The sequence below is a fragment of the Pogoniulus pusillus genome, chromosome 12 (genome assembly GCF_015220805.1).
Source record: "Pogoniulus pusillus isolate bPogPus1 chromosome 12, bPogPus1.pri, whole genome shotgun sequence".
NCBI classification, from domain to species: domain Eukaryota; kingdom Metazoa; phylum Chordata; class Aves; order Piciformes; family Lybiidae; genus Pogoniulus; species Pogoniulus pusillus.
The window spans coordinates 4,411,484-4,435,774 of record NC_087275.1 but is presented as its reverse complement, the minus strand read 5'-3'; the positions used below and the strand labels follow the sequence as shown (position 1 = coordinate 4,435,774).

The following is a 24,291-nucleotide window of genomic DNA, read 5'->3' as shown; positions in this document are numbered from 1 at the left end:
TTTGAACAACCCTCTGAACTGGTTCTTTAGACAGGTCATGGATCCCATGCACACTGTTGCTTCTTTAGGACACTACTCTGAAGGTTTTACACAGTGTGGTTATTTTGCACCTCAAGTAATCTTTTCCATATTGACATCAGCATCTGCAGATATGGGATAAATGGAATTATGAGAGCTTTAAACAACTCCCTATACTGGTTATTTTGACATGTCATGGATCCCATACACATTGTTGCTTCTTTAGGATGCTACTCTGGAGGCTTTACACTCCGTGGTTATTTTGCACCTCAATAATTCTTATCCATATTGCTGTCAGCATCTGCAGATGTGGAATAATTGGAATTATAAGAACTTTAAACAACCCTCTGAACTGGTTCTTTAGACAGGTCATGGATCCCATACACACTGTAGCTTCTTTAGGATGCTACTCTGGAGGTTTTACACAGTGTGGTTATTTTGCACCTCAAGTAATCTTTTCCATATTGACATCAGCATCTGCAGATATGGGATAAATGGAATTATGAGAGCTTTAAACAACCCCCTAAACTGGTTATTTCGACAGGTCATGGAACCCATACACATTGTTGCTTCTTTAGGATGCTACTCTGGAGGTCTTACACTCCGTGGTTATTTTGCACCTCAATAATTCTTTTCCATATTGCTTTCACCATCTGCAGATGTGGAATAATTTGAATTAGGAGAATGTTACACAACCCCCTGAGCTGATTCTTTCAATATGTCATGGATGACATACACATTGTTGCTTCTTTAGGGCAGTACTCTGGTGTTTTTACACTGTGTGGTATCTTACACCTCCAGTAACCTTATCCATACTGCTGTTAGCAACTGCAGATATGGAATAATTGGCATTATGAGAGCTTTAAACAACTCCCTGAACTGGTTCTTTCAACATGTCATGGATCCCATACACACTGTTGCTTCTGTAGGATGCTACTCTGGAGGTTTTACACAGTGTGATTGTTTTGCACCTCCAGTAATCTTTTCCATATTGCTGTCAGCATCTGCAGATGTGGAATAATTTGAATTAGGAGAACGTTAAACAACCTCCTGAACTGATTATTTCAATGTGTCATGGGTCCCATACACATTGTTGCTTCTTTAGGATGCTACTCTGGAGGTTTTACACTGTGTGGTATCTTAACACCTCCAGTAATCTTATCCATACTTCTGTCAGCAGCTGCAGATGTGGAATAACTTGAATTATAAGAACTTTAAACAACCTCCTGAACTGATTCTTTAGACAGGTCATGGATCCCATACACATTGTTGCTTCTTTAGGACACTACTCTGAAGGTTTTACACTGTGTGGTATCTTACACCTCCAGTAATCTTATCCATACTGCTGTCAGCAGCTGCAGATATGGAACAATTGGAATTACAAGAACTTTGAACAACCCTCTGAACTGGTTCTTTAGACAGGTCATGGATCCCATGCACATTGTTGCTTCTTCAGGACGCTACTCTGAAGGTTTTACACAGTGTGGTTATTTTGCACCTCAAGTAATCTTTTCCATATTGACATCAGCATCTGCAGATATGGGATAAATGGAATTATGAGAGCTTTAAACAACCCCCTAAACTGGTTATTTTGACATGTCATGGATCCCATACACATTGTTGCTTCTTTAGAACACTACTCTGGAGGCTTTACACTCCGTGGTTATTTTGCACCTCAATAATTCTTATCCATATTGCTGTCAGCATCTGCAGATGTGGAATAATTTGAATTAAGAGAACGTTACACAACCCCCTGAGCTGATTCTTTCAATATGTCATGGATCCATACACATTGTTGCTTCTTTAGGACACTACTCTGGTGTTTTTACACTGTGTGGTATCTTACACCTCCAGTAATCTTATCCATACTGCTGTCAGCAACTGCAGATATGGAATAATTGGAATCAGAGCTCCCACTGAGTTTGGGACATCCAGTGTGCTTTGAAAGACACATGCTCCTCTTCATAGTTGATCTGGATGAGGGCATGGAGTCAGTCATCAGCAAGTTTGCAGATGACACTAAGCTGGGGGCAGATGTGACTGGGTTGGAGGGCAGAAGGGCTCTGCAGTGGGACCTTGACCGCCTGGACAGATGGGCAGAGTCCAAGGGGATGGCTTCAATAGCTCCAAGTGCAGGGTGCTGCACTTTGGCCATAACAACCCCATGCAGAGATACAGGCTGGGGTCGGAGTGGCTGAGAGCAGCCAAACAGAAGGGATCTGGGGGTGCTGATTGATACCCACCTGAACATGAGCCAGCAGTGTGCCCAGGTGGCCAAGAGAGCCAGTGGCATCCTGGCCTGCATCAGGAATGGTGTGGCCAGCAGGAGCAGGGAGGTCATTCTGCCCCTGTACTCTGCACTGGTTAGACCACACCTTGAGTGCTGTGTTCAGTTCTGGGCCCCCCAGTTTAGGAGGGACATTTTGATGCTTGAGCATGTCCAGAGAAGGGCAACGAGGCTGGGGAGAGGCCTTGAGCACAGCCCTACGAGGAGAGGCTGAGGGAGCTGGGATTGGTTAGCCTGGAGAAGAGGAGGCTCAGGGGTGACCTTATTGCTGTCTACAACTACCTGAGGGGTGGTTGTGGCCAGGAGGAGGTTGCTCTCTTCTCTCAGGTGGCCAGCACCAGAACGAGAGGACACAGCCTCAGGCTGTGCCAGGGGAGATTTAGGCTGGAGGTGAGGAGAAAGTTCTTCCCTGAGAGAGTCATTGGACACTGGAATGGGCTGCCCGGGGAGGTGGTGGAGTCGCCGTCCCTGGAGCTGTTCAAGGCAGGACTGGACGTGGCACTTGGTGCCATGGTCTGGCCTTGAGCTCTGTGGTAAAGGGTTGGACTTGATGATCTGTGAGGTCTCTTCCAACCTTGCTGATACTGTGATACTGTGATACTGTGACATGGAGATAAGCTGCAGTATATTTTTGTGTATGAGAAGTTTTGTGCCTTGAATGTAAAGTCTGTCAGGCAGAGAAGCAATTTGTGTGGTTGCTGGTTCTTACTCCCTGCTATTACACAGGAAAAAAAACACCATCCAGAGTTTTACTTGCATGACAATTTCTCTAGTGAGTAAAGAGATAGAGGAGATTTCAAATGAGTTGACCTTGCTATAAATACACTCAGATATACCTGAGAAAACCAGAATTACACTAGTTTTGTCAAGCTGCCCATAAAACTGAGAGTCTCAGGCTGCAAATGCTACACTTGCCACAGAATACTGAAATTTCAGCTCATTTCTTTTCAATTCTAACCTCTCAGTAACTGTAAACATGATTTGATGGAAAGCCCATTGCAACAATTTGCTGATCTTTGATGTTGTCATTATGTATGTTTTGTAACACATCTGAAATAATCTATTATGGAGGTTGTTTTATTTTCTGCTGTGACTGGGTTTGAAATAAATAAACCCAATTTATTTCAAGGGGGAAAAAAAAAAGAAGTTTTAGAGGAACACAAGGCCCTTTATATCACATAGAATTTTCTTCTGCCAACATACAGCTGCTTTATGCAGTGTAATTTCTGAGGTTTCAGGTGAACTCCTGCTCCCTGATTCAAGTGTGTTCATTACTAGCAGGTTGGAGAAAAGTAATTGGAGAGCCTGTTGAATTCTGTATGGTATGGATAAAGCAGCGATGGCGACAATGTGAGGCAACACAGAAATAACAGCCTAGAGCAATAGTGGGATCTGTTGAGGTGCTGGAACATGGCCAGAGAAGGGCAACAAAGCTGGGGAGGGGCCTGGAGCACAGCCCTGTGAGGAGAGGCTGAGGGAGCTGGGGGTGTGCAGCCTGCAGAAGAGGAGGCTCAGGGCAGACCTCATTGCTGTCTACAACTCCCTGAAGGGAGGCTGTAGCCAGGTGGGGTTGGTCTCTTCTGCCAGGCAAGCATCAACAGAACAAGGGGACACAGTCTCAAGTTGTGCCAGGGGAGGTCTAGGCTGGATGTTAGGAGGAAGCTGTTGTCAGAGAGAGTGATTGGCATTGGAATGGGCTGCCCAGGGAGGTGGTGGAGTCACCATCCCTGGAGGTGTCGAAGCAAAACCTGGATGAGGCACTTAGTGCCATGGTCTAGTTGCTTGGCTAGGGCTGGGTGCTAGGTTGCACTGGCTGATCTTGGAGGTCTCTTCCAACCTGGCTCATTCTATGAGTCTATGATTCTCTGCAGGTGTTTTCTTACTTCAGGCAATTCTAAACTTCTACACTGTATTACTGCATTCAATTAACATACACAGAAGTAATGAACTAACCTCTAAGTGCTCCCCTGAGATTTTAGGAAGTTAGTGTAAGTAAGTTTTCATAATAAATTTCTATGTTTAATTGCAATGCATAAATCATTACATTTAGGAGAAAGTAGATGGTACTAGGATGAATCACAGAATGTCAGGAGCTGGAAGGGACCTTGAAACATCATTGTCTAGGTTCTGATTTAAATGTCCCAGAGACTCAAATATAGTTAATAGAACCAATAACAATTTATAGGATGCCTTTCCCTCTTCTGCCTTCCTCCCCAAAGAAAAGGGATTAGATGTAGAGAGAGGAAAGCTAAACGCATCCAAATAAATAACCTCACTTTGATTTGGAAGTTAAGAGAGGAAAAATTTAACAATAAATAAAAGGTATTTTTGGTAGGGAAGTTACAAAAGGTATAGGGAAGGGAAAACAAGGTACAAAATAGGCCTGGAACACAAACCCTATGAGGAGAGGATGAGGGAGCTGAGGTTGTTTAGCCTAGAGAAGAGGAGGCTCAGGGGTGACCTCATTGCTGTCTACAGCTACCTGAAGGGAGGCTGTAGCCAGGTGGGGTTGGGCTCTTCTGCCAGGCAACCAGCAACAGAACAAGGGGACACAGTCTCAAGGTGTGCTGGGGGAAGTATAGGCTGGATGTTAGAAGGAAGTTCCTGCCAGAGAGAGTGATTGGCATTGGAATGGGCTGCCCAGGGAGGTGGTGGAGTCACTGTCCCTGGAGGTGTTGAAGAAAAACCTGTCCTGGGCACTTAGTGCCATGGTCTGGTTGACTGGCTAGGGCTGGGTGCTAGGTTGGACTGGATGAGCTTGGAGCTCTCTTCCAACCTGGTTGATTCTATGATTCTGTGATTCTATATACAACCAGATTTGATGGCAATGGTTTTGGTCTGCCTCGTGGGTTATGTCCATGTGGTAAAACAAAGAGTAGCAGGAGCCAGAATGGTGATGCCGGCAAGCAGGGAAGCAGAGAGAGACAAACCCAGGAAGTTCCTCTCATTTCATATGGATCTTAGACAGAAAGTGGGAGTGGGCTAACCACCACACCAGGTAGTGTTCAGACCCACCCCCAGGAAGGAGTCAGGACCACCTGGGATCAGAGTCAAGACCAGTCCCCCAGGAGGGTTAACCCTTTGCTATCATCTAGCCCAACCCCCATGCTAGAGCAGGATACCTATAGCAGATTACACAGGAGTGCATCCAGGCAGGTCTTGAATATCTCCAGAGAGGCAGACTCCATAATCCCTCTGGTGGTGTGGTAGGCCTGATAGGCCCCAGATAGGCTTATACATGTCCTGCCTTGCCTAGGCATGTTTTTCTGCTCCAGCAGAGAGGCAAGCGTGGGAAAGGGGCACAAAAGAACCTGGAGCCACTGAGTCTGGCCTGCCCAGGGTCCTGTGATGTAAGGTACACACACTTAGCTTGTGCCTGATCATTCATTGTTCATTAGTCTTAGTTTATTTTGAGAGAACTGAGGGACAGAGAGAGAAAACACTTCACCAAAGTGCATGGAATCATAGAATCAAGCAGGTTGGAAGAGGCCTCCAAGATCATCCAGTCCAACCTGGCACCCAGCCCTGGCCAACCAACCAGACCATGGCACTAAGTGCCCCAGCCAGGCTTGGCTTCAACACCTCCAGGGATGGCGACTCCACCACCTCCCTGGGCAGCCCATTCCAATGCCAATCACTCTCTCTGCCTGCAACTTCCTCCTAACATCCAGCCTAGACCTCCCCCAAAACAACTTGAGACTGTGTCCCCTTCTTCTGTTGCTACTTGCCTGGCAGAAGAGCCCAACCCCACCTGGCTACAGCCTCCCTTCAGGGAGTTGTAGACAGCAATGAGCTCTGCCCTGAGCCTCCTCTGCTGCAGGCTGCACACCCCCAGCTCCCTCAGCCTCTCCTCACAGGGCTGTGCTCCAGGCCCCTCACCAGCTTTGTTGCCCTTCTCTGGACATGTTCCAGTACCTCAACATCTCTCTTGACTTGAGGAGCCCAGAACTGGACACAGCACTCAAGGGGTGGCCTGAGCAGTGCTGAGTACAGGGGCAGAATAACCTCCCTTGTCCTACTGGCCACACTGTTCCTGATACAGGCCAGGATGCCATTGGCTCTGCTGCCCATCTGGGCACACTGCTGGCTCAAAAGTACTGGCTCAAAAAAAAACAAAACCAAAAAACTGAGGTATTGGTTGCATAGCAAGGATTTAAACCCATACCCCTGGGATAACTAACCTTCTTTTCAGGGGATGAAAACTAGCCTTCCTCTTAAGGGATGTCACGAGTGTGATGTCCTGGAGGGACACCTCACCAATCTCTGTGCCTTATGCATTGCTGTGAGCAGACTAAGTCATTGCTAGGCAGAGCAAATATACATTTTTATGATTTTCCTGGGCTGCAAGGTGTGAAAGAAACCTTTTCCACTTTAAGTGCTGAATTAGATTTTGCAGGAACAGGCCACATGCTGCCTCCTTGGTCCATGTGACAAGAGCAGCACTTTGATGAGAGGTTGCTATGAGCAAGGGGGACTGTCTGATTATGCACTGCCCATCACTGTGGGCTTGCTGCTGTTTCTGGCACAAGACCCAGATGTGCTGGTGTCAGAGAGGAGGTGTCACAGTGGACTTTTGATTTCATGAATCTCACCTCTGTTGGAGGAGGAGCAGCTTGCTAAAGCTTTCCAGAGGGCAAGGAATCCTAAAAATACTGCTTCTAACAGCTAAAGGAATCTTAATTCCTTCTGTGTCTCCTTTGGTAGCCAGTGTCTTCTAAATAGAAGCTTGGCTCTAACACTTCATTTGCAAACAGCATTTAATCTTGGTTTAAATCCCATTTTTTGCATACTTACTTGTACTGAATGAAGGGCTGGAGCACCATGTTACCATTTAAGCCTTCCTGAAGCTCACAAGCCCAACAGGGGTAAGATACCCACAGAACAGCCTTGCACCCATTTAGTAGATAAAATGAAAACTTAAACAATAAATAAAAGCTATTTAAAGTAAAGGAGGGTTACAAAAGATATAAGGGAAAGGAACAGATACAGTGCATATACAAAACCAAAGCATGGCTTCACCAAGGGCAAAGCCTGCCTGACAAACCTGGTGGCCTTCTATGAATGGTTAAAATATTCATAGGTGAGGGGTGAGCAACTGATGTCATTTACCTGGACCTGAGCAAGGCCTTTGACACTGTCCTGCACCACATCCTGGTCTCCAAGCTGGTGACACATGGGTTTGGTGGGTGGAGCACGAGATGGATAAAGAACTGGCTTGATGGCCTCACCCAAAGAGTGGCTGTCAATGGCTCCATGGCCAAGTGGAGGCCAGTGAGAAGCTGAGTCCTTCAGGGATCAGTCCTGGGACCAGTCTTGTTCAACATCTTTGTCAGTGCCATGGACAGAGGCACTGAGTGCACCCTCAGCAGGTTTCCTGACCACACCAAGCTGTGTGGTGCAGCAGACAGGCTGGAGGGCAGGGATCCATCCAGAGGGACCTGGACAGACTGGAGAGGTGGGCACAAGCCAACCGCATGAGGTTAAATAAGACCAAGGGCAAGGTCCTGCATCTGGATCGAGGCAATCCCAAGCACGAACACAGGCCAGGCAGTGAGGGGCTAGAGAGCAGCCCTGAGGAGAGGGAATTGGGGGTGCTGGAGGATGAGAGGCTCAACAGGAGCCAACAGTGTGCACTTGCAGCAGTGCTGCAACCAGATCCTGGTCTGCATCAGGAGTTTGGCCAGCAGGTTGAGGGCGGTGGTTCTCTCCATCATACTCTGCTCTGCTGAGACCCCACCTGGAGTACTGCATCCAGTTCTGGAGCCTCTATTACAAGAAGGATGTGGAGATGCTGGAGTGTGTCCAGAGCAGGGCCAGGAGGATGCTCAGAGGGCTGCAGCAGCTCTGCTGTGAGCACAGACTGAAAGAGTTGGGGCTGTTTAGATTGGAGCAGAGGAGGCTCCCAGATGACCTTCTTGTGGCCTTCCAGTATCTGAAGGAGGCCTCCAAAAAAGCTGGGGAGGGACTTTTTTGGCTCTCAGGGAACGACAGGACTGGAGGGAATGGAGCAAAGCTGGAGGTGGGGAGATTCAGACTGGATGTGAGGAGGAAGTGGTTGAGCCTGAGAGTGGTGAGAGGCTGGAATGGGTTTCCCAGGCAGGTGGTAGCAGCCCCATACCTGGAGGTGTTTAAGGCCAGGCTGGCTGAAGCTGTGGGCAGCCTGATCTAGGGTAGGGTGTCCCTGCCCATGGCAGTGGGGTTGGAACTGCCTGATCCTTCTGGTCCCTTCCAACTCTGACTGATTCTATGATTCTAAAAACCAGTTGGATGTCAGTGGATTTGCTGGATTTGGATGGATTTTGTCCCTGTATGCAGGAGGTAGCAGTGCTGGCCACATGGGTAGCTGGAACAGCAGCAAGGAGATGTTGCAAAGGTGAAAGGAGGAATAAGAGAGTGAAAGGAACTTGAACTGCCTCTTAGGGTTGTGGACAGGAAGTGGGAGTGGGTTAAACTTTGGACTGGGGGGTTGTCTCCCCAGGAGGGGCCAGGTCTCCCTGCCCATCTCAGATCATCAAGTTTCCAAACCACTTCCCCAGCCCAGCTGAGCTTAATATGGAACATATCAGAAAGCTTGAAATATCCACACGTGTCTCCATGTACTGAGCTTTTCAGAATGAATCATTTTCAGCTGTCTTGATTCAACTGCTGGAAATGTTAGTGAGAAAGTCATAAATAAAAACTTGCTAGCAAATCTTTTCCATCAAATGGAATGGCCAGAATCACTTTTTGGAGTGTGTCTTTAATCAGTTTAAGCAGAGGGAATACTTCAGAGCAAAACATCAAGTCACTCACAAAGCTGTGATGTAAGCAGTACAGACTTATTAGGAAGGAAGGGAAGAGGGAAAGAGATCACAGTATCACAGTATCATCAGGGTTGGAAGAGACCTCACAGATCATCAAGTCCAACCCTTTACCACAGAGCTCAAGGCCAGACCATGGCACCAAGTGCCACGTCCAGTCCTGCCTTGAACAGCTCCAGGGACAGCGACTCCACCACCTCCCCGGGCAGCCCATTCCAGTGTCCAATGACTCTCTCAGGGAAGAACTTTCTCCTCACCTCCAGCCTAAATCTCCCCTGGCGCAGCCTGAGGCTGTGTCCTCTTGTTCTGGTGCTGGCCACCTGAGAGAAGAGAGCAACCTCCTCCTGGCCACAACCTCCCCTCAGGTAGTTGTAGACAGCAATAAGGTCTCCCCTGAGCCTCCTCTTCTCCAGGCTAACCAATCCCAGCTCCCTCAGCCTCTCCTCGTAGGGCTGTGCTCAAGGCCTCTCCCCAGCCTCGTCGCCCTTCTCTGGACACACACAAGCATCTCAGTATCACAGTATCACAGTATCAACAAGGTTGGAAGAGAACTCATAGATCATGAAGTCCCTCCTAAATGAGGGGGCCCAGAACTGAACACAGTACTCAAGGTACATAAAGCAAGTTGCTGAGCAGTGACATTAGGAAGGGCCATGTTAATTCCAGCTTTATTTGGAAGGTTGTTTATGCTTCCACGTTTTGTGTTCATGTTTTCCTAAAGAGAGGAGTCAGTTTTTACAGGAAATGTCACTAATGAACCACTTCAGTTAAGTAAGAGTGCGTGCAAAGTGTTGTAAACTAATGAGACAATTTCGAGTGAAGGTATTGCATGGAATATCTCATGCAGTTACAACAGAGTAAGAAGTGAATAGGAAAAGGAAGGTCCCATGTTGGAGTGATTAAATAGGAGATAAACAGAATATATCTAGCACAAAAAAAAAAGGGTATGAGATGTTTCCTAGGCTCATGAATGCTTCCAAGAACTTTTTCCAGACCAATGACTATGAGAAAATTCATTATCACAGTATCACAGTATCACCAAGGTTGGAAGAGACCTCACAGATCATCAAGTCCAACCCTTTACCACAGAGCTCAAGGCTAGACCATGGCACCAAGTGCCACATCCAACCTTGCCTTGAACTGCCCCAGGGACGACGACTCCACCACCTCCCCGGGCAGCGCATTCCAGTGTCCAATGACTCTCTCAGTGAAGAACTTTCTCCTCACCTCCAGCCTAAATTTCCCCTGGTGCAGCCTGAGGCTGTGTCCTCTTGTTCTGGAGATGGCCACCTGAGAGAAGAGAGCAACCTCCTCCTGGCCACAACCTCCCCTCAGGTAGTTGTAGACAGCAATAAGGTCACCCCTGAGCCTCCTCTTCTCCAGGCTAACCAACCCCAGCTCCCTCAGCCTCTCCTCATAGGGCTGTGCTCAAGGCCTCTCACCAGCCTCACTGCAATATAAAGATTCTGTCCCCTTCAGAGCTGTTGTGCCATGGCCTAGTTGATTGGACAGGGCTGGGTGAAAGGTTGGACTGGATGATCCTGAGGGTCTCTTCCAGCCTGCTTGATTCTATGACTCTGACTGTTCCAGCACACCAATTACACTTATTCCCTCAGCATTAGACTTTTTACAGCGTTCCAGCATCAGGAACAGGCTCAGGCTACTGTCAAATAGGGTTTGCCATCTTCAAATAGCATGAGTACAATTAGCATTGAGTAAAATAAGCGTGGCCCCGTTGCTTCTTAATACCTTGCTTAACAACTTCAAGATTAGACTATGCCTCCCATGCTCCCAATAGGCAGCACTTAAACATTGAGTAACATTTCTGTTTGCTGCAGTGAAGTAATCCCAAGGGTAAGTGATTTAGCGGCTGGCATTAGGGACTGTTACAAGAGACATATTGTGAGATGTCAGTGAACATCAGCCTGCCCCTGCACGTTTGATCAAAAGCCAGATGGAAGCTTTTCTCACATTTATTTCATCTGAAATATACATAGTAATTACACTGGACCTCTGTTTTTTTTCAGTCCTCATTGCTGTCTCAAGAGAAGGTAGCAAATGAACCTGTCAGTTGCAAACTGCTGTGGATGTGACCCTCCCGACAGAAACCAGATGTATTGCAGCCAACGATGCTTCAAACTACCACGCTGACAATACACATCATGAGTGTTGCTGGGAATGAATGTGTGCTGCCCAGTTGAAAACAGAGAGGCCCATAAACCAAAAACTCTGGCTTTGTTTTTTAATGAATATAAAAAGCCTATAGGAAAGCAAAGATCAACCTTATTGTTAGCAAATCATAGAATCATAGAATCAACCAGGTTGGAAGAGACCTCCAAGATCATCCAGTCCAACCTAGCACCCAGCCCTAACCAATCAACCAGACCATGGCACTAAGTGCCTCATCCAGGCTTTTCTTGAAGACCCCCAGGGACGGTGCCTCCACCACCTCCCTGGGCAGCCCATTCCAATGGGAAATCACTCTCTCTGGGAAGAACTTCTTCCTAATATCCAGCCTAGACCTACCCTGGCACAACTTGAGACTGTGTCCCCTTGTTCTATTGCTGGTTGCCTGGGAGAAGAGGCCACCCCCCACCTAGCTACAATGCCCCTTCAGGTAGTTGTAGACAGTAATAAGATCACCCCTGAGCCTCCTCTTCTCCAGGCTGCACACCCCCAGCTCCCTGAACCTCTCCTCATAGGATTTGTGCTCCGGGCCCCTCACCAGCTTTGTTGCCCTTCTCTGGACATGTTCCAGCACCTCAACATATCTCTTGAATTGAGTAGCCCAGAACTGGACACAGCACTCAAGGTGTGGCCTGACCAGTGCTGAGTACAGGGCAAGAATAACCTCCCTTGTCCTGCTGGCCACACTGTTCCTGATGCAGGCCAGGATGCCATTGGCTCTCTTGGCCACCTAGGCACACTGCTGGCTCATCTTCAGCTTACTATCTATCAGTACCCCCAGGTCCCTTTCCTCCTGGCTGCTCTCCAGCCACTCAGTCCCCAGCCTATAGCACTGCTTGGGGTTGTTGTGGCCAAAGTGCAGAACCCTGCACTTGGCCTTGTTAAATCTCATCTCATTGGCCTCTGCCCACCCATCCAGCCTGTCCAGGTCCCTCTGCAGGGCTCTCCTACCTTCCAACAGATCAACACCTGCTCCCAGCTTGGTGTCATCTGCAAACTTACTGATGCTGGACTCAATGAATCAGTGTCATTAAGAACAAACAGTCCCTTTCTAGTAGCTGGATAGTAAATGACATATCTTAAGACAATTCTATTCATCACCCAATGAGGATGAAGAGACAGATGACATATTCTTTAGGTATCTGGCAGGAGTTTCAAAATTTCTGGCCTTTGTTCTCCTGCTGTCTGCTGGAAATACAGCACAACATAGAAGGAGCAGTACCAGAGGTTCCTAGCGTGTGTGGAATCATAGTCTCATAGAATCAAACCAGTGCAGAGTAAAGGGGACGAATAACCTCCCTTGTCCTACTGGCCACACTGTTCCTGATCCAGGCCAGGATGCCATTGGCTCTCCTGGCCACCTGGGCACACTGCTGCCTCATGTTCACCTGGGTCAGGAGGTTATTCTGCCCCTGTACTCTGCACTGGTCAGGCCACACCTTGACTATCATGTCCAGTTCTGGGCTCCTCCATTCAAGAGAGATGCTGAAATGCTGGAACATGTCCAGAGAAGGGCAATGAAGCTGCTGAGGGGCCTGGAGCACAGCCCTGTGGGGAGAGGCAGAGGGAGCTGGGGGTGTGCAGCCTGCAGAAGAGGAGGCTCAGGGCAGACCTCATTGCTGTCTACAACTACCTGAAGGGAGGCTGTAGCCAGGTGGGGTTGGGCTCTTCTGCCAGGCAACCAGCAACAGAACAAGGGGACACAGTCTGAAGTTGTGCCAGGGGAGGTCTAGGCTGGATGTTAGAAGGAAGTTGTTGTCAGAGAGAGTGATTGGCATTGGAATGGGCTGCCCAGGGAGGTGGTGGAGTCACCGTCCCTGGAGGTGTTGAAGCAAAGCCTGGCTGAGGCACTTAGTGCCATGGTCTGGTTGATTGGCCAGGGCTGGGTGCTAGGTTGGACTGGCTGAGCTTGGAGGTTTCTTCCAACCTGGTCGATTCTATGATTCTATGATCTTCCTATCAGCATCTCTTCTGCTGTTCTGTGCACTACAATAGACTGTCTCTGCTAATGTTTCTCACATCTCTGTTTGAAATGAGCTGGGTCAGCCAGCAGCCTCTATTGGATCAGTTACCCTAGCCACAAGCATGCCTATCTAATCTCAGAGAGATACACTGACAGATAAAACATGCTATTAACTGCCAGAGAGGGAATTCTTATACAATTACTCATACCGAGTAGTCCCACGACAGATTAAATTGCTGTTCAGCATGAAGAAGGTGTCAAATTCTGGCTGTGAGTGGCTGGTTTACAGGCCTTTTTAAAAGTGTCATTATAGGCTTATAATTATTCTAATCTGATTTGGTAAGAAAAAATTAGTATGACAACCATAAAGCATTCATTTGAACAATAGGTTTTCTTCCACTGCAGAGTAAGTTTCAATTAGAGCTGTTCTCCAGTTATATTAAAGCTGCCCTTCTGATTTCAAAACTCTCATGAACATATTTAGTGCATTGTACTGTGTGAACCTGTGAATTTGTTCATGCCTCTCTGATCCTTTTATAGCCATACATGTTCTTGGCTAACTTTGTCTGTGACTCTTGCTTTATTGGTGAGAAAGCATTCTCCTCCCTAACTTCTGCTATTGGAATAAGATTTATCTCTAACTACAGTTCAGTGAACTTCTCCACTTGTTTTTCAGCATTCAGTTTCTCAAATGAAAGTGTGTCTTTCTTAGAATCATAGAATCAGCCAGGTTGGAAGAGACCTGCAAGCTCATTCAGTCCAACCTGTCAACCAGCCCTAGCCAATCAACTAGCCCATGGCACTAAGTGCCTTATCCAGTCAGTTGGAAGAGACCTGCAAGCTCATCCAGTCCAACCTGTCACCCAGCCCTAGCCAATCAACCAGACCATGGCTCTAAGTGCCTCATCCAATCCTTTCTTGAACACCTCCAGGGATATGCACTGCTTACTTTAGGAAGTGTTTATTCTTTGAGTTCTGCTGTGGTGATGATTAGCTCTGAGAAGCAATCTGTGAGGGAGTTTGTGTAACAGCATAACAACAAAGTGATGAAAGTCACCATGGAAACAGTTATGCTACTTTATAATAGCTAACCTTAAGGTTAGCAGAATAACTTTTTAAATGCTTTGAGTTCTGTTAGCAGTCTCATCATAGTTCATGATGTGTAGTTGTAATAATGTGTTGGGTTTTTGAGGTATGCAAGAGATAAGACTGCCGATTGCTTGCCCACAGCTCGCTGAGACAGCATTCGGCAACAGATGTCTACACTTGAAAACTGCTGAGCATGTGTTCCATGCCCCCATTCCACACAGTCTCTCATAGAAGCATAGAATTAAGCAGGATGGAAAAGACCTCCAAGATCATCCAGTCCAACCTAGCACCCAGACCTAGCCAAGCAACCAGACCATGGCACTAAGTGCCTCATCCAGGCTTTGCTTCAACACCTTTAGGGACAGTGACTCCACCTCCCTGGGCAGCCCATTCCAATGCCAATCACTCTCTCTGCCAACAACTTTCTTCTGACATCCAGCCTAGACCTCCTCTGGCACAGCTTGAGACTGTGTGCCCTTGTTCTGTTGCTGCTTGCCTGGCAGAAGAGCCCAACCCCACCTGGCTACAGCCTCCCTTCAGATAGTTGTAGACAGCAATGAGCTCTGCCCTGAGCCTCCTCTTCTCCAGGCTAAACACCCCCAGCTCCCTCAGCCTCTCCTCATAGGATTTGTGTTCCAGTCCTCTCACCAGCCTTGTTACCCTTCTCTGGACACGCTCAATTCTGTGATTCTGTGATTCTATGTCCTCCAAGAGTCATTAGAAGGAAGACTGCACTTCACAAAAGACCAAAAAAACCCAAAATGCTGGAAACAGAGTTAAGACACCACCTGCTTGGTGCTGCACCTTACAATCAACTCACCTGGGGACAGAAAATAGCAGAGAAATTCTATGGTTATCTCTGCCAGCTGCCTCTTTCCCTACAAACTCCTTTTTCAGTAGCCACAAGTGATAGCTGGGCAGGCTGAAAGTGTTTTTTCACACCCTGAGTTAACTTAATTATATTTGACAGAAAATAGAATGAAGGCAAAAAAAAATTAGTGGATTTTATTTCTTTGTATGAGACAAAGATTGAAGCAATTAATGAGTTTATTGAGAGAAAAAAAATTGTAATGTTGTCAATAAGAAAAGTCTCTATGTGCTCTAATTAGAGGAACTATTTCCTTCAGGGATCTTATGAAGGGGCAATTAATTAATGCAAGATGATATTTGCCAAAATTAATATTGTTTATTAATTTTGATATTCATAACTTTCACCACCTCCCACCACTAATTATAATAATAATTGGTTCTTGCATGGTTACAGAAATGTTTTACAGATAATAACTAGATCTGAGTTAAAAACAGCAAAAATATAACCATTAACTGAACTGGAAGAGAAGGTTCTTGTGGCCAGATACCACTTGTGGTCAATAAATGGACCCAAGGAGCTCCTTTCTGCATATGGAAGAAGGCAGTGGTGAATTAGAAAGAAGCTTTTAAGCATTTACTCACCAATTATGTCCTGACTCACAGGGTTAGCTACAGCTTCAGATGGTACCCAAATGCTTCTAGGGAATTCTGTGACTGTCAGCTGCTGAGACTTCTGATTCTTCCCAGGCTTCTGGGGAAAGGAGGCAGACAAGATCTGACCTTGTCTCCTGGCTCCTCTGGATGATCTGTGTAACTCCAGGACCTCCCATCTTAGCAGGAGACTTTCAGGTGCAGACAGGATGTGCAGTCTCATCACGATGTCACACTGGCTATGCAGGCCGATTGCGTGGAGGCATTTAGAGCCTGTTCCTGGTAAACTCAAGGCAATGGAATTTCCAGGCAAACAATAAGGAATCAGGCAACAGCAGGCAAGAATAGAATGGCAGAGCATGGCAGAGCACACTGTGTTTTACTGTGTATCTCTTTTATCAATGTGGGCCAAGACTAATGGGCCTTTGGACACAGAATAGCCAATCAGAATGGCAATTAGCCAAGCTTGACCATGTGAGGTGAAGCCATAGGCTTGCTTTACCCAAATTTGGGAAAAGCATAGGTCTTGCACAAGGCAGGCACAAGCTAAGCATGTGTACATTGTTTACCACAGGACAAAAACATGCCTGGGCAAGCCAGTAAATGTATAAGCCTATTTCTGGCCCATCAGACCTACTATGACAAGGAAAATAGAGCCTTTAAAACAGCATTAAGGAAAAAAATAGAATGAAACCCAGCAACTGTGTTAATGACACAAGACACAAAATGTGGAATGAGGCTCTAAGGACCCTGAAGAATAATACTGTTAAGCTTTTAATCTTGACGTTCTAGGTAGACATCTCTCTTACTGGCATTGCAAAAGAAATGAGAATCATAGAATCAACCAGGTTGGAAGAGACCTCCAAGATCATCCAGTCCAACCTAGCACCCAGCCCCATCCAATCAACTAGACCATGGCACTAAGTGCCTCATCCAGTCCTTTCTTGGAGACCAAAACCCAACAACCAAAAAAATCCCAAAACAAACTAAGAAACCATCAAAAAGAAAAAAAAAGAACCAACCAACCAACCCCCCCCCAACATTTACAAAATAAAAAGCCACCAATAATGCTTTTGATTACCTTTGACGAGAGCTGCCTGCTACAAACACACATCAGAAGACATTTGGGTTGGGTTTTTTTTCTTCTTTTGACTCAAAAGAAGCCTTAGAATAGCAAGAATGATATGAACACATCAACAGGAGCTATAGGTTCAGCTGCTGGAACATTAGTATGGGACTTTTATCCCTCTGGGATGTAGGCTCTTCATAATAGTAATGTGTATATAATTCAGGAGTGAGGAAAACAAAAACATAAAGGCAAAATGGGCCAAATGTGCTGCTGCAGTGAGATGGGAAGAAAAGTCTTATCGATTCCTTTGAAGGTTTGCAAGTAAACATTTTTTTTTCCTCCTGTCTTCTCTGTGGTTGATGATGTTACTATTAAAATAACAGTTTATATGTGCTATATATATTAGTAGACTGTTTTGTTCTTCTTTGCTTCTGGCACTGAAGAAAAAAAAGAAGCTTGTCACATATTTGAAATTCAGAATTGGTTAATAACAGAACACATTTTCAACAAATTTTGCAATCAGCCCCTTTGGGCAGCTACCCTTTGCAATTTAAATGAGGGTGCAGAAACTTTCTTTTCCTCCTAAAAGTACTTGCACAAGTTACATGTACATGTATTTTAGTGGTTAGCATTAAGTGGGATTAAAAGTAACTGCTTCATCACTGCAGGCCAGGCAAGGGAAACTGAACTCTAGGGTACCCAAATTAAGATTCTATAATAGGCACATCCTACTTACCAGAATTTATCACAGATTACTGACAGTTTTCCTAAAGCAAACACCTTGTTAACTATCACTGGGAGAAGAGGAGGCTCAGGGGTGACTTCGTTACTGTCTACAACTACCTGAAGAGAGGCTGTAGCCAGGTGGGGGTTGGTCTCTTCTGCCAGGCAACCAGCAGCAGAACAACGGGACACAGTCTCAAGTTGTGCTGGGGGATGTCTAGGCTGGTTGTTAGGAGGAAGTTCTTGCTGGGGAGAGTGATTGACATTGGAATGGGCTATCTCCTTGGAAGGGGAGGGTGAAAGCCCTGGCTTCGCCTAATGTGGTGAGGCCTGGCAAAGTGCCATTCCCATTGGCTAATCCATGCCCAATGCCCCACTAGTTGCAGTCTGGATATTGATAAAAGGGATGAGCAGGTAACACGAGGCTGCTGCTGCCTCATTTTGCATCCCAGATTTGCCTGGAGAGCTGACCAGGAACAGGCTCCAGTCGCCTTGTATAGCCCCCAGTGTGATGCTGTGCTGAGACCATGCACACCTCAAGACATCCTGCCCGCCCCTGAAAGTCTTCCTGCTAAGACTACAAGTCCCAGAGATACCCAGATCATCCAGAGGAGCCAGGAGACAAGGTCAGAGATTGCCTGCCTCCTTTCCCCAGAAGCCTGGGAGAAATCAAGTCTCAGGGGCCAATCGGACAGGCTTCCACCTGCTTTGGGTACTGTCTGGTTGATAATGTTGTGAGTAAATACTTCAAAGCCTCTTCCAGTATAATATTTCCCTTTGCCACTTTAAGAAATAGGTGCTCAGGTTTTGCCTGTGCCCACGAGAATGCAAAGTGAAGGATGTGAGAACGGAGTGAAGAAGAATAACAACAGATGGATGCTGACCTTGGTTCCCACCGGCTGCTGGCTTCCTTATCTCAGAAGGGATAGATAACAGACACCTTGTTAATGAGGAAAAAAAGGTGTGGGTTATGCTGATGGAGTGGGTTGTCCTTGACTAATTATGCTAATGTGTAGGTGTGTGCTCTACTGGCTGAGTGTCTATATTTGAGCTGTAATGCAATAAAACTGTCTCTGGCATAATTGACACTCAATCGTCTGGAGTCCTGTGTGGCAAGGCCTTGATCACATTGATCTGCAGGCCTTTGACCATGGTTCCTGCGGCAAGCATTCAGGGAAGCAGCTAATTCTGCAACATGTGTCCTGCCTGTCTAAATTTCCAACCTCTGCATTTTTTTGAACCTGTGAATAACATTGAGATGCTTGAGCATGTACAGAGAAGGGCGACGAGGCTGGTGAGAGGCCTTGAGCACAGCCCTACGAGGAGAGGCTGAGGGAGCTGGGATTGGTTAGCCTGGAGAAGAGGAGGCTCAGGGGTGACCTTATTGCTGTCTACAACTACCTGAGGGGAGGTTGTAGCCAGGAGGAGGTTGCTCTCTTCTCTCAGGTGGCCAGCACCAGAACGAGAGGACACAGCCTCAGGCTGCGCCAGGGGAAATTTAGGCTGGAGGTGAGGAGAAAGTTCTTCCCTGAGAGAGTCATTGGACACTGGAATGGGCTGCCTGGGGAGGTGGTGGAGTCGCCATCCCTGGAGCTGTTCAAGGCAGGATTGGATGCGGGACTTGGTGCCATGGTCTGGCCTTGAGCTCTGTGGTAAAGGGTTGGACTTGATGATCTATGAGGTCTCTTCCAACCTTGGTGATACTGTGATAAGTTTCTGGCAAGTTTTAATGTTAATAAACAGTTTTCATAGCTATTAACAATCATTGCCTGGGTATCAAAATTAATACAGATTATTAATTTTGCATCATCCTTCACAAATGTGCATTGCTGATTTTAAGCCATGCCCTTCAAATAATTGCTTTTTCAAAAGTGTGAAGTGCTGGTAAGTTGTACTGGGGGTGATAATTAATATGCAATGGGTAGGTTGTACTGGGGGTGATAACAAGTGTGCAATGGCAAGTTGTACTGGGGGTGATAACAAGTGTGCAATGGTAAGTTGTACTGGGGGTGATAACAAGTGTGCAGTGGTTAAGTTGTACTGGAGGTGATAACAAGTGTGTAATGGTAAGTTGTACTGGGGGTGATAACAAGTGTGCAGTGTTTAAGTTGTACTGGGGGTGATAACAAGTGTGCAATGGCAAGTTGTACTGGGGGTGATAACAAGTGTGCAATGGTAAGTTGTACTGGGGGTGATAACAAGTGTGCAATGGCAAGTTGTACTGGGGGTGATAACAAGTGTGTAATGGTAAGTTGTACTGGGGGTGATAACAAGTGTGCAGTAGTAAGTTGTACTGGGGGTGATAACAAGTGTGCAATGGCAAGTTGTACCGGGGGTGACAATAAGTATGCAATGGTAAGTTGTACCGGGGGTGATAATAAGTGTGCAGTGGCAAGTTGTACTGGGGGTGATAGCAAGTGTGTAATGGTAAGTTTTACTGGGGGTGATAACAAGTGTGCAGTGGTAAGTTGTACTGGGGGTGATAAAAAGTGTGTAATGGTTAAGTTGTACTGGGGGTGATAACAAGTGTGCAATGGCAAGTTGTACTGGGGGTGATAACAAGTGTGTAATGGTAAGTTGTACTGGGGGTGATAACAAGTCTGCAGTGGTAAGTTGTAATGGGGGTGATAACAAGTGTGTAATGGTTAAGTTGTACTGGGGGTGATAACAAGTGTGCAATGGTAAGTTGTACTGGGGGTGATAATAAGTGTGCAGTGGCAAGTTGTACGGGGGGTCATAATAAGTATGCAATGGGTAAGTTGTACTGGGGGCGATAACAAGTGTGCAATGGTTAAGTTGTACTGGGGATGATAACAAGTGTGCAGTGGTAAGTTGTACTGGGGGTGATAATAAGTATGCAATGGTTAAGTTGTGCTGGGGGTGATAACAAGTGTGCAATGGTAAGTTGTAATGGGGGTGATAACAAGTGTGCAGTGGTAAGTTGTACTGGGGGTGATAACAAGTGTGTAATGGTTAAGTTGTGCTGGGGGTGATAACAAGTGTGCAGTGGTTAAGTTGTACTGGGGGCGATAACAAGTGTGCAGTGGTTAAGTTGTACTGGGGGTTATAACAAGTGTGCAGTGGTAAGTTGTACTGGGGGTGATAATAAGTATGCAATAGTTAAGTTGTGCTGGGGGTGATAACAAGTGTGCAATGGGTACGTTGTACTGGGGGTGATAACAAGTGTGCATTGGTTAAGTTGTACTGGGGGCGATAATAAGTGTGCAGTGGTAAGTTGTACTGGGGGCGATAACAAGTGTGCAGTGGTTAAGTTGTACTGGGGGCGATAACAAGTGTGCAGTGGTTAAGTTGTACTGCGGGCGATAATAAGTGTGCAATGGTAAGTTGTGCTGGGGGTGATAACAAGTGTGCAGTGGTGAAGTTGTACTGGGGGTGATAACAAGTGTGTAATGGTTAAGTTGTACTGGGGGTGATAACAAGTGTGCAGTGGTTAAGTTGTACTGGGGGTGATAACAAGTGTGCAGTGGTTAAGTTGTACTGGGGGCGATAATAAGTGTGCAATGGTAAGTTGTACTGGGGGCAATAACAAGTGTGCAGTGGTTAAGTTGTACTGGGGGCGATAATAAGTGTGCAGTGGTAAGTTGTACTGGGGGCGATAACAAGTGTGCAGTGGTTAAGTTGTACTAGGGGCGATAATAAGTGTGCAATGGTAAGTTGTACTGGGGGCAATAACAAGTGTGCAGTGGTTAAGTTGTACTGGGGGCGATAACAAGTGTGCAGTGGTTAAGTTGTACTGGGGGCGATAATAAGTGTGCAATGGTAAGTTGTACTGGGGGCAATAACAAGTGTGCAGTGGTTAAGTTGTACTGGTGGCGATAATAAGTGTGCAGTGGTAAGTTGTACTGGGGGTGATAACAAGTGTGCAATGGTAAGTTTTACTGGGGGTGATAACAAACTCATGAACATGGCAAAAGAAACAGAAGTCACTTGAAGGAATTTTTCTGTCACATAAATTGTAACGTGCAGCTACGACCCAGGATGCCTCACTGGAGTGGTTCTACTCTACCTCAGCAATTGATTATTCATGAAATCAGTAAAAGGAACTGTAGAGCAGGTGGTTTCAGTACTCTTCTCTGCGAAACAGGACATCACTTTTCTGTTCCAAGTCTTAAGGCACTGTAATTTATGAATAATACATTTGCTCACTACCTCTTCATTGTGTGAATGCTATTTAAGATCCACATCAAATTAGGACCTTTATTCAATTTTTAATTTTAGAAGATCCTGCTCTAGGGTAGGGTGTCCCTGCTCATGGCAGGGGGGGTTGGAAATAGATGATCCTTATGGTCCCTTCCAACCCTGACTGATTCTATGATTCTAAGGAATGGTCAAACCAAACTGTTTTTTTGGGTGCCTCAGACCTGGGTGTTATTTTTAAACCTCAGCATCTGAGCCAAAAAAACACATTTAGTACAGTTTCGTAATAAAGGGGGTTAATTGATCATATATTAACCAAAATATGCAATTTCAGCCTTTACAAATGAGGTTGTTCTCCCTCTGCTGATGAAAGGCTTATCTGGCCCTTTGTCAGTGCTTTCTGATCTATGGCCTGCTCAGTTAAGTCAGCTCTACAGTAATAAGAAGGAAACTCTTAGCAGGAGAACTCTTCCTCTGTGCTCAGCACTAATCAGGCCACGCCTTGGGTGCTGTGTCCAGTTCTGGACTCCATAATTCAAGAGAGATGTTGAGGTACTGGAACATGTCCAGAGAAGGACAACGAAGCTGGTGAGGGGCCTGGAACACAGCCCTGTGAGGAGAGGCTGAGGGAGATGGGGATGGAGAAGAGGAGGCTCAAAGTGTGAACTCATTGCTGTCTACAAGTAGCTGAAGGGAGGCTGTAGCCAGGTGGGGGTTGGTCTCTTCTGCCAGACAAGCAGCAACAGAACAAGGGGACACAGTCTCAAGTTGTGCTGGGGGAGGTCTAGGCTGGATGTTAGGAGGAAGTTGTTGGCAGAGAGAGTGATTGGCATTGGAATGGGCTGCCCAGGGAGTTCTAGGCTGCATGTTAGGAGGAAGTTGTTGGCAGAGAGAGTGATTGGCATTGGAATGGGCTGCCCAGGGAGGTGGTAGTGTTGCTGTCCCTGGAGGTGTTCAGTCAAAGCCTGGCTGAGGCACTTAGTGCCATGGTCTAGCTGATTGGCTGGGCTGGATGAAAGGTTGGACTGGATGAGCTTGGAGGTCTCTTCCAACCTGGCTGATTCTATGATTCTATGACCTTTGAAGAATATCTGATTACAGAATGTTGATTTCACTCTTTTAGGCCATGACTACCCATAGCTGCCTGTGCTCATGCAGTAACAACAACAACAACAAAAGTCTATATTTCAAACAAGAGCAGGATAGTTTTTGTAATGGGAACATCTGGATTCTAAGTATTCATTGCACAGTTGCATGCTTAATTTTTCACTTGCTGGAGCTATGTGCGTGGCAGCATAGGATTTACCTGGTAAAGCCTATAAAGCTGATAATGAGAATCTAAAAGTCATGCTACTCTGTATTTTGGAAAGCAAACTGTGGCGTGGCGTGATGGTTTGGGTGTTCCCTGCCCCCCCCCCCCCCCCCCACTTTGGAAATCATCCAGACTAGACTCAGCCAGCTCTGGAAATTGAATGAGGCTTATATTTACAGCTAGCACAATATACAAGCAGATAGTTACAGTATATACAGTTATAGACAGAAATAGACAAGGTAGAAGGTAATACAGAAACACAGCAGCCCTCCCAGAAACCTGAGTCCCCAGGAGGGGCTCCCAACCACCCTTCCACCTTCCCCCTGCCCCTCAATCTTACCCCAGTCCCAAGGAAGAATGGAGGTTCGGCCAGGGGGTTAGGAAGCAAAGTGGATGAGTCAGAAAAACAGCAGAGAAACAGAGGTGAGGTTAAAGAGAGAGATGCAGCTCAGAGCTCCCCAGCAGGAGAAGTGCCTTATCTGTGTTTTGGTTCTTCTTGTATCTCTCAGTAAGCCTATGAGTGAAGCAGGTATCACCCTTGTTTTCCTTCCACAACCTGTAATCTAGTTCTTTTCACTATAACATTCTAGCTTGCTTCAAACTAGCACAAGTGGTTGATGCCCAAATACATGCTTAATACTTTCAGGAACTTTGGTGCACGTTGCTAATGCCAATGCTCAGAACCCTGCATAAATACCTTAACCACAAAGTGGCATAGTTTTTACACCCCTGTATTTCTATCTTTCAGATACTGTTCAGGCACATTTTGACATAGTAATTATTTATACCATGCTAGATAGCCCCAGGTCTATGATTCACTCATGGGGCTTAGGTCATCTCATGAAAGGCAAAAGTAGAGTGCATTACCCTATGCATAATGTATAGTGTATTTATATTTAATGGGAACATTATTTTTCCATGAGGGGAATGTTTCTGTGAGGTGCACTTCCCATTCAGAGTATTGCTTGTGTTTTACAGATTTGTCTTTCCTTTTTTTTTTCCCAAGAAAATGTTAGCCACTTCTGAGAGCCTTTCTTTCCATCCCTTATATCTCTTGCTTCTTCTCCTTCCTTTCCTTTTAATTTAATGACTATTTACTGGTATTGGATGGTAATAGGTCATGGTCAAATTTGTCTAGCAATACTTACAAATATAATCTGGCTTTCATACCAAGGTTAAGGGATTATAGCAGAAACATAACACTACCTTTGCATTGCAGTGAAT

The 24,291-nt window shown here is 46.2% G+C and overlaps 1 protein-coding gene across 3 annotated transcripts in view; it reads left to right on the top strand.

Moving 5' to 3' along the window:
* The window catches only part of CADM2 (cell adhesion molecule 2), an 871,614-nt gene that overhangs the window by 831,593 nt on the left and 15,730 nt on the right, over nt 1-24,291 (top strand). The gene's annotated exons all lie outside the window — the stretch shown is intronic.